The sequence below is a fragment of the Felis catus genome, chromosome D2, assembly GCF_018350175.1.
Source record: "Felis catus isolate Fca126 chromosome D2, F.catus_Fca126_mat1.0, whole genome shotgun sequence".
NCBI lineage: Eukaryota > Metazoa > Chordata > Mammalia > Carnivora > Felidae > Felis > Felis catus.
This window is the reverse complement of record NC_058378.1, coordinates 29,283,902-29,294,173: the sequence shown is the minus strand read 5'-3', so window position 1 is coordinate 29,294,173 and position 10,272 is coordinate 29,283,902. Positions and strand designations below refer to the sequence as shown.

Here is a 10,272-nt window from a genome sequence, read left to right as displayed (position 1 = left end):
TTCAGGCTGTAAGATCTTACATTGAGACTATAATAATAACATTTTCAAACCCTAATGAAAATCTGTCCATAAAAATGTCTGTCTGTTTTATTTATTTCTGATCCCAGCTATATGACAATCTTTTTATTTTTCCAAAGAGAAAGCATGAGTAGCACTACACATTTTTAAAAAAATTTGCAGTCAATAAGTATAAAAATTACAGTATGTTGAAGGCAACCATCAGTTGGTTCTAGAGTATATGAGTTGTATGTGTGTGTTGAGAGGGAGTTTATCTATCTATCTATCTATCTTTGTTTTTTTGAGAGGGAGTTTAAAAAGCTTTTTCCATCTCCTTAATTTTGCAGTCCTCTGTGCTGCCTTCAGAAGATTTCTAATGCTTAATTAAGAATCTGAAATATGTTATCAGTTCCCCTTATAAAAAGTGAAAATCGATTAAGATACATAGCAAGTCTGTTTCTTTTATACCATTACTTCGAAAGTTATTAATAAAAGATTCAATAGATGAAGATAATGATGCAGTAGCTAATTTCTGTTCAAAGAAGTAGTACTGTTAATTTGACAAAGACCTGTAGGTATAATTAATTTTAGCTCTGATCCTGTTTGAGGGCAGTAAGACATGTCACTTAAAAATATATACTTATAAAAAATATATATGCATAGTTATGTATATATGTATGTATCCATACGTGTGTGTATATATATATCTATATATATATAATCTTGCCCTTTGACTTGATGGTTATATTAATGATTTAGGTGGTGTGGGACCTAGGACAAGGAACAAAATAAAGCAAATTTCCAAGATTTCATATTTCTAACAGCTAAATTAGAACTTTCCAGCCTCCAATATCTTTATAACAGTCTCTGAAATCAGTAGCAACAAAATAATTCTATTTGCTACCCAAAAGTTTGACTGTTAAGCTGAGTTGAGATTCTTCTCTTTATTGCTACTTTTGTTTTTTTTTTTTTTTTTTGAGAGACAGAGTACAAGCAGGGGAGGGCAAAGAGACAGGGAGACATAGAATTGGAAGCAGGCTCTAGGCTCTGAGCTGTCAGTAGAGAGCCTGGCATGGGGCTCAAACCCATGAATTGTGATATCATGACCTGAGCCAAAGTCAGATGCCTAAGTGAAGGAGACACACAGGTGCCCCAATAGTTTTTTTTTTTTTAAAGAAAACACAGACTTAAAAAATTCATATAAGTATAGATCCCATACTTCATATTATATTGCTTTGGTAGTGTTCATTATTAATTGGACTGAGAGAATCCTCATCTCATGATTGCTGTGGGATAAAATTAATTTTAAAGCATATAGTTTATCACACAGTTAAGATTTTGTTTAACAGTTTTTATTCTTTGCTGTCACAGACACACAAAATAAAACCCCAGGGTGTTTTGAGCACTTTCTCTGTTTAGAAAGTGTGGTAACTGGAGCACTTACACTGTAATTTCAAAGGCATGGACACATCCCCACATACTGGTCAAGGACCACATTACATGTGATTTTTCAGGCTTATGCCTATTTGAATGTCAGCTGAATTCCTGTAATTGGGGGATGGGAAGCAAACACAAATAAATTATAGGGAGTTACAAAAAGAAAGCATATAAAAATGTTTCAGATATTCATAATATGAATATTACTATCATTTGACACTGCAACACTGTGAAAGAAATTAAAGAATGGGATGCCTCAGTGGCTCAGTCAGCTAAGCATCCGATTTTGGCTTGAGTCATGACCTCACAGTTCATGAGTTCGAGCCCCGTGTCGGGCTCTGTGCTGACAGCTCAGAGCCTGGAGCCTGCTTCAGATTCTGTGTCTCCTTCCCTCTCTGCCCTTCCCCCACTCATGCTCTGTCTCTCTGAAAAATAAATAAACCTTGAAAAAAAAAAAAAGAAATTCAAGCCAGAATGTACATTTGGAGAAGGAAAGGATGTTAGCATAATTGTGAGGACAGTTGAGAAAGATTCTATAATAAATATTCAAAATTATTCTTTATGTTATAGATTAAATGGCATATATCATTACATATATTATCAATTAAATTGTTTTGCTTGCATGTATTAAAAAGGAAGGCCAAATTTTCTTCTGTGATTTCTCATTTATGTGGCAGAAGAGAGTTTTTCTATCTCACTCACTTTGGGCTAGGCCAATAAACACCTAGGATAACAGAAGGACTTTTTTTTTTTTAAGTTTATTTATTTATTTTGAGGAGAGGAGGGGCAGAGAGAGGAGGAGAAAGAGAATCCCAAGTAGGCTCCACTTTGTCAGGGCAGAGCCTAATGTGGGGCTCGATTCCACGAACTGTGAGATCATGACCTGAGCTGAGATCAAGAGTTGGGTGCTTAACCAACTGAGACACCCAGGTGCCCCAACAGAAGGACTTTTTACAATGCAATTCAAAAGAAAAAAAAAACTGTTATGGGATGAATTATGTTCCCCCAAATTCATATGCTGAAGTCCTAACCCCCAGTACCTCAGAATATGACTATATTTGGAGATATGGCTTAAAGAAGTAATTAAAGTAAACTGAGGTTAAGTGGGTGAGCCCCAACCCAATATGACCAGTGTCTTTATAAGGAGACTAAGACACAGAGAACACATGGGCCAAGGAATGTGATCACCCAGGGAGAAGGGGGCAATATGCAAACCAAGGAGACAGGCCTTTCAGAAGTAACCAAACCTGCCAACACCTTGATGTCTAACTTCTAGCCTCCAGAATTTAGAGAAAATAATTTTCTGTTGTTTATGCCACCAGTCTGTGATATTTTGTTATGGCAACCCTACGAAATGAATACAGAAACACACTCTTGGTTTTTCAAACTTAAGGTCAGAACACTTAATTTCTCCTAGTTAAAGTGTGTCTTCCCTCTTCGCTCACCAGTCATTCTCATTTGTAAATGGCCTCAAGTCAGAAAACTACCAGTGAGCAGCCCACCATTCCTCCCATTCTGTGATCCCCTACAAACCATCCATCACAACCCTGTTAGTCCTATCTCCAAAGTATGTTTTGAAACTGTCTTCTTCACTTTATCTCCATCACAACTACCTTAGTCCCCACCACTATTATCTCTCATTTGGATTATTGCAAAAGCCTCCTAAACAACTTCCTCCATTTTACCCTCCTCTACTTCAGCAATCCTGTCCAGTCCAGCAGCAAAGGAATCTTTTTAACACTTATAATTGATGCCCCCTCTCCTGCCTTAAACCCTTAGTGCAGTAATTGCACTAAAACTCCTTAATATGACCTACTTGATCTAGCCTCTGACTGCTTATCACCAAACACCTAGCTGGGTTCCTGAGCTCCATCTACACTAATTTTCATTCAATTTCTGGAAAATGCCAAGTTCTTTCCTGCCTCAAGGGCTCCACTTTGCTCCTCTTTTCACAAGGCTTGATCCTTCTCTGTTTTCACATTTACTTATTTATTTAAGTTTATTTTTGGAAGAGAGAGAGAGAGAGGGGAGAGAGAGAGAGAGAGAGAGAGAGAGAGAGAGAGAATATCTCAAGCAGGCTCTGTGCTGAGTGTTCTATCAGTGTGGAGCCCGACTTAGGGCTTGATCTCACGAACCGTGAGATCATGACCTGAGCCAAAACCATGAGTCAGACACTTAACGAACTGAGCCATCTAGGCACTCGTTTTCAGTTTAAAAAGTTTTTTTTTAATGTTTTATTTTATATTTGAGAGAGAGAGAGAGAGAGAGAGAGAGAGAGCGCACAAGCAGGGGAAGGGCAGAGAGATGGAGACAGAATCTGAAGCAGGCTCCAGCTTCTCAGCTGTCAGCACAGAGCCCGACACGGAACTCGAACTCACGAACTGTGAGATCATGACCTGAGATGAAGTCAGACACTTAATCTACTGAGCCACCCAGGAGCCTCCTGTTTTCAGTTTTAATAGCAACTCCTCCACTGAGACCTTCATTGTCTATTCTATTTCAATGGCTTACTCTATTCTCCATTTCTACTTCTTATTTCTTTCCTTAGTATTTATTACAGTTTGAAATACTTTCATTTGGTGCCTAACTTTTTTGTTTGTTTTGAGAGATGGGGGGTAGGGACAGAGGGAGAGGAAGAGGGAGTGAGGGAAGGAGAGGGGGAGAGAGAGAAAGAGTGAGAATCTTAAGCACACTCCACACCCAGTGTGGAGCTGGATGTGGGGCTCAATCTCATGATCTTGGGATCGTGACCTGAGCCAAAATCAAGAATTGGATGCTTAACTAACTGGGCCAAGCAGGTACCCTGACCTAATTGTTTTTTTGTTGTTAAGATTTTTTTTAAAATGTTTATTTTATTTTTGAGAGAGAGAGAGAGAGAGCGCAGGGAAGAGGCAGAGAGAACGGGACCCAGAGAACCTTAAGTGGGCTTTGTGCTGACAGCAGAAAGCCCGATGCAGGGCTCGAACTCATGAACCGTGAGATCATGACCTGAGCTGAAGTAGGATGCTTAACCAACTGAGTTACCCAGGCGCCCCTAATTGTATGTATGTATGTGTATATATATACTATATATATGTATGCATATATACATATGTATATACATAGTTACATACATATATATAGTATATATATAGTATAGTACATATATATATATATATAGTATGTATAGTATATATATATAGTATATAACTGTATATATAACTAGAAGTGGGAAGGCAGCACAGAGTAGGTATTCAGTAAAGATCTGTTGAAGAATTGTACAGAAGATTTGGCTGCCTTGTTTACATTTCAGGCTGGAGCCATAATGCTAGATCAAAGACCAAGGAGAAGAGATAACTATTGAGCCCATAAGACAGGGGATGAAAGGGCAGAACTCTCCAGAAGAAGGGATTCACCGAGGGACTCAAGTAAACGTGGGCATACAACTACTTGATTGAAGACTCTAAACTTGGGATGCAGGAGGGGGTAAAATGACTGGAGAAGGCTTTTCCAGTTGTCCACTCAAGGCAGAATCAATCTATGACTTGGTGGTTATTGGTGACAAATTCTTTCAATGTTAACAATAAAAAGATTAATCTTGCCACACATTCCATTTCTCCAATTGTGGAACTTAGGTTGTTTTTAATTTCTGCTATTAGAAATCACATTACACTAAAAATCTTTGTTCATAATTCTATTTGCTGCCTCTTTGTTTTTATCTATCTCTCCTATTAGAATTTAGTAGGTGCTAAATAAAGATTTGTTGAATGCATCTTGTATGTCCTTAGGCCAGAGTCCAGGAGTGAAATAATTCAGGTAAATAGTGCAATGTCTCATAACAAATATTGTTAACTTTTGTTGAGTGAAATTTATTGGCTTTTTAAAAAAAATTTTATTAAAATTTTAAAAATATTTATTTATTTTAGAAAGAGACAGAGTGTGAACGAGGGAGAGGCAGAGAGAGAGGGAGATACAGAATTGGAAGCAAACTCTGGGCTCCAAGCTGTCAGCACAGAGCCTGATGCAGGGCTGGAACCCATGAACCATGAGAGCATGACCTGAGCTGAAGTTGGATGCTTAACTGACTGAGCCACCCAGGCACCCCAAAATTTACTGGCTTGTGAAACATTATCGCCAAATTTATTTACAAAAAGGCTGTGATAATTTACAATGCTGCCAGCACCATTAATTAATTAATTCAATACATTTTTTTGAGTATATGCTATAGGCCAGGAACTGTTCAAGATATTTGGAATACAGCACTGAGTAAAACAGACAAAACCCCTGCCTTTGTAGTTTTCATTATAGTGGAGAAGACAGAAGTTATATATCTATCTATTTAATATAGCTGACCTTTGAACAATGCAGGGGTTAGGGATGCTGATCATCAGCAGAGTTGAAAATCTGTGTATAACTTTGACTCCCCTGAAACTTCATTACTAAGAGTCTGCTATTGACCTGAAGCCTTACCAATAATATCAACAGCTGATTAACATATATTTTGTATGTTATAGGTATTATATATTGTATTCTTACCAAAAGGTAAGCTAGAAAAAAGAAGATGCTATTTAAAAAGTCATAAAGAAAATACATTTATGGCATTTTACTATAAAAAATTCATATAAGTGGGCCCATGCAGTTCAAACCTGTTGTTCAAGGTAAGCTGTATATTAGATTGTACACAACTGGTTATCTATTTAAAAAATTTTTTTAAATGTTTATTTATTTTTGAGAGAGACAGAGACAGAGTGTGAGTGGGGGAGGGGCAGAGAGAAAGAGAGACTGAATTTTAAGCAGGCTCCAGCTCTGAGCAAGCTGTCAGCAAAGAGCCTGATGCAGGGCTCGAATCACAAACTGCAAGATCATGACCTGAGCCGAAGTCGGACACTTAACCGACTGAGCCACCCAGGAGCCCCGGTTATCGATTTTAAAATTTATCTGTATATGACATGTAATAACATGTACTATAATAAATATAATATTATACTTTTATATATTATGCAATAAAATATCAGGTAGTGATAACAGAAATGAAATAAAGCAGAAAAAGATTCTAGAGAGTGGTGGGGGTAGTATTATGGATAGGGCGGTGAAGGAAGAGTGGAGAGGTGATGAGTAGAGATGTGAATGAAGGAGGTGAGGTGAGTTCCAGCAAAAGCAGTATTGCTGGATGGAAAGTAGCAAGGGATAGCCTGGGACATAATGAATACCCTTTTAGTGGTCTCTCAACAGTCTGAGCATTATTATTTAAAAAAGAAATTTTTTTTTTTACATTTATTTATTTATGAGAGACAGAGTGAGACAAAGTGAGAGTGGGGGAAAGGGCAGAGAGAGAGGGAGACACAGGATCAGAAACAGGCTCCAGGCTCTGAGCTGTCAGCCCAGAGCCGACGCGGGGCTGGACGCGGGGCCGACTGAGCCACCCAGGTGCCCCGCATTATAATTTTTTTTAATGAAAAGAACAGATAAAAAGTATTTTACTTTCTTTCTAAATTAAAATTATATCATTACTGGTGAGAGGAAATGCTTTCTCAAATGTTGTTTTACACCTTGTAGTTCAGGACAGACAATATTAGTAATAATAAAAGCTAATATTTTGGGGGCCCCTGGATGGCTAGTTGGTTAAACATCCAACTTCGGCTCAGGTCATGATCTCACAGTTCGTGGATTTGAGCCCCCCGTCGGGCTCTGTGATGACAGCTCAGAGCCTGGAACCTGCTTTGAATTCTGTGTGTGTCTCTCTCTCTCTCTGCCCCTCCCTGCTTGGGCTCTGTCTCCCTCTCTCTCAAAAATAAACACTAAAAAAATTTTTTTTAAAAAGCTAGTATGGGGGCGCCTGGGTGGCTCGTCGGTTAAGCGTCCAACTTCGGCTCAGGTCATGATCTCAGTCTGTGGGTTCGAGCCCTGCATCGGGCTCTGTGCTGACAGCTCAGAGCCTGAAGCCTGCTTCCGATTCTGTGTCTCCCTCTCTCTCTGGCCCTCCCCTGCTCATGTTCTGTCTCTCTCTGTCGCAAAAATAAATAAAAACATTAAAAAAATTTTTTTTTAATTAATTAAATAAATAAATAAATAAATAAATAAATAAATAAATAAATAAATAGCAAGCTAGTATTTTCAAAACACTTGCCAGGTACAAGGCACAGTACATGTTATCTTATTAAATCCTCACAACAACCCAGTGAGATATGATTAATATTCCCGATCTATAAAAATTGTGACTGAGAAGTAATTTTCTGTAAAACAGACCATTAATAAATGTCTGGAGGTGTCTTTGGGAGGATAGAAGGATAGAAGTATGAGATGGCCTGTAGCTTCAGGCTATGAATCCAGAGAAACCAGCACTACAGGCCATACTCATTGATCTAATGCTTTTATACAACAAATTTACATTATCCCAATAACTCTCTGAACCTATACTTGTCTTACCTTAAAGATAATCACACGTTGTTTTCTAAGATCTTGCACCACAGTTTCATAGATTTATAAGATTAAAACAAACATCTAGAAATGTTCTTTCCACTTTCTAACAAGCAAGACCTAGCTTTAAAAATATTCCATACAGAGATGCATCCATGTGGCAAAGATAGCTGTCTACCAATTCATGTTTTCTCTTCCATGGTTTACAGAAGTACCTGGGAACTTGGACAGGTATTGTTTCCCAGTCTCCTTGCATCTAGGTGTGTAGTTCTTGCAAATGTTGGTGCAGAAGTGGTACATGGCACCTCCCCGACAAGCGTTTTAAGAGGCTCTCTGTGCCTCCATCTCTCACTGTTCCTGGAAAATCAGTTTCATCAGTCATTAGGAACACTCATTTGGACTGTTAAAAGATAAAATATTCTTCAATTATGCTATGCCACTCAAATTTTACATTTATTTGTTGCAGTGTCAAGTACATATCTTAAAGATCCCAGATCCCATAACTTCCCCTTTAATGATATACTGAGACATCAAGTCCTTAAGGTTAAAAGACAACAAAAGTCCTAAAAGGGCAAAGGAGAATAATAAAATAAGAATAGAGTATGTTTTGTTAGTATCCCCACCTCTCCCAATATTGAAATTATGTTTGTTTGAGTATCTTGTCATTTTTATATTTGTTTCTATAACATACTATGTTGGGTTGAACTGGATCCTCCAAAGAGATATGGTTAAATCCTAAATTCCAGTATCTGAAAATGTGACCTTATCTGGAAAGAGGGTCTTTGCAGATGTAATCCAGTTAAAAATAGGTCATAATGGATCAGGGTGGGCCTTAACCCAATGAATGGTGTCCTTATAAGAGGGAAATTTGGACACAGACACACCAGGAAGAACACCATGGTGTTGGCAGAGATGGAGACGGACATTAGAGTGATGCATCTATAAACCAAGAAATACCAAGGATTGTCAGCAACCCCCAGAAGCTAAAAATGTATGGAAAACATTCTCCTTTGAGACATCAAGGGAGAACTAATCCCGCTGCCACACTAATTTCTAACTTCTGGGCTCTGTAACTGTGAGACAATAAATTTGTTGTTTTAAGCCATCCAATTGATATTTTATTGTGGCAGCCCTAAGAAAATAACGCACATACATATTCTAGCACAGGCATTTCCTAATCTAAAATAGATATTTCAATGACATAAAGAAATGTGGCTTATTGTGGAATTCTTCCTGAGTTCTCAACATTCACGCCAAACTCACAGGTCTAGCAAAGTCCAACAAAATTTCAAGAGTGCCTTGTTTCAAGTTTTCCTCCTTTTTAAGAGGTTGTTATGAAGACTGCCCTAGGAAAGCCAGACTTCGTTTGTATGGAGCAGGGACTCTCGTCACATGGCACTGCTGAATTTTCTCTGAATGGAAGCCCTTCTCTGTAAGTTTATCTTTCAGGGACAGCGCAGAAAAGTGCAGCCATCACACTAGGAGACCGAACTGGTGTTGCTATTTAATGCCAGTAGGTTCAGTCATAGCTGCGAACGTACCTGGCATCCTCAGACTAACTAGCTCCGGTTGAGGGTAAGGGTAAAATAAAAGGCTTCACCCGCCTTTATATTTGTATAGGTGATGATTATCGGTTACTTTAAATTCTCCTTGGAAAAAAGGTAGAATGAAATAATAGACTGGAACCTAGGAGCAGAAAGACAACCAAACCAACAAAGGAAGAGATTTTCTTCACTAAAAGGCCCTTCTGAGCGCAGAAGCGTTCTTACAAGACACTCCAATCACCCCAACTCGCCTTCGCAAACTCCCAACTTCTGTATTTGGCATTTTCCTCTTAAAGCAACGCAAAACAGCACACTGCGCAAGCGCCAGGCTCGAGGTGCCCTGGGAGGATTCCAGCGCAGGCGCGCGGGCCGGGAAGTGTCAGGGCTCGCGCGCGTGCTCCATGGCTCACTTCCGGCCTGCCCCTCCCCTCCCCCCTCCCCGCGAGCTACCTTCCCCCTCTCCCTTCTCCTCCCCAGTCTCTTCCCCAACTCTCCCCACCCCTCGCGCTCTCCGCCCCGCTTGCCTCCTGTCCTTCCCCGCCCGCTCCATCCGGGTCGCTGACGGCTGTCTCTGAACTGGACAGCGGTGGCTGCTGCTTTTCTCTGAGCTACCCGGTAAAGTTTCACAGGAGCTGGGGAAGAGAGCAGCGGACAGTACCGACGCCGGAGGAGCTCTGGTGTTCGCAGCCGCTGGCTGAAGGAGGAGGGTCCAGGAGCTGGAGACCTGCCTTAGCTGCCGCGATTGCCTCGCTTTCTGGGGTGGCGCCGCCCCCCGTCGCCCTGGGCTTCCCCTGCCTTGAGGGGCTGGGTGAGTCGTTGCCCGGGTGGATTCGGGGGCGTGTGACGGCGTTAGGGAGGGGGCTGGCTGGGCTGGGCGGATACAGGCCGGCCTGGCGCT

The 10,272-nt window shown here is 40.1% G+C and overlaps 1 protein-coding gene and 1 long non-coding RNA gene across 10 annotated transcripts in view; one reads left to right on the top strand and one right to left on the bottom strand.

Annotated features, from left to right (window-relative positions):
- Window positions 1-1,333: 1,333 nt before the first annotated feature.
- Window positions 1,334-10,169, bottom strand: LOC109492470. Its single transcript, XR_006586973.1, has 3 exons — window positions 10,033-10,169; window positions 8,046-8,187; window positions 1,334-1,542 (listed from the first exon to the last, which is right to left on the bottom strand). It is a non-coding gene; the product is annotated as an uncharacterized LOC109492470 (long non-coding RNA).
- Window positions 10,043-10,272, top strand: part of HERC4 (HECT and RLD domain containing E3 ubiquitin protein ligase 4) — a 138,022-nt gene continuing 137,792 nt past the window's right edge. For all 9 annotated transcript variants that reach the window (XM_011287366.3, XM_011287365.3, XM_045040046.1 and 6 more), the window contains exon 1: window positions 10,043-10,182. The gene's annotated coding sequence lies outside the window, so the exon portion shown is untranslated. The remainder of the gene's footprint in view (window positions 10,183-10,272) is intronic.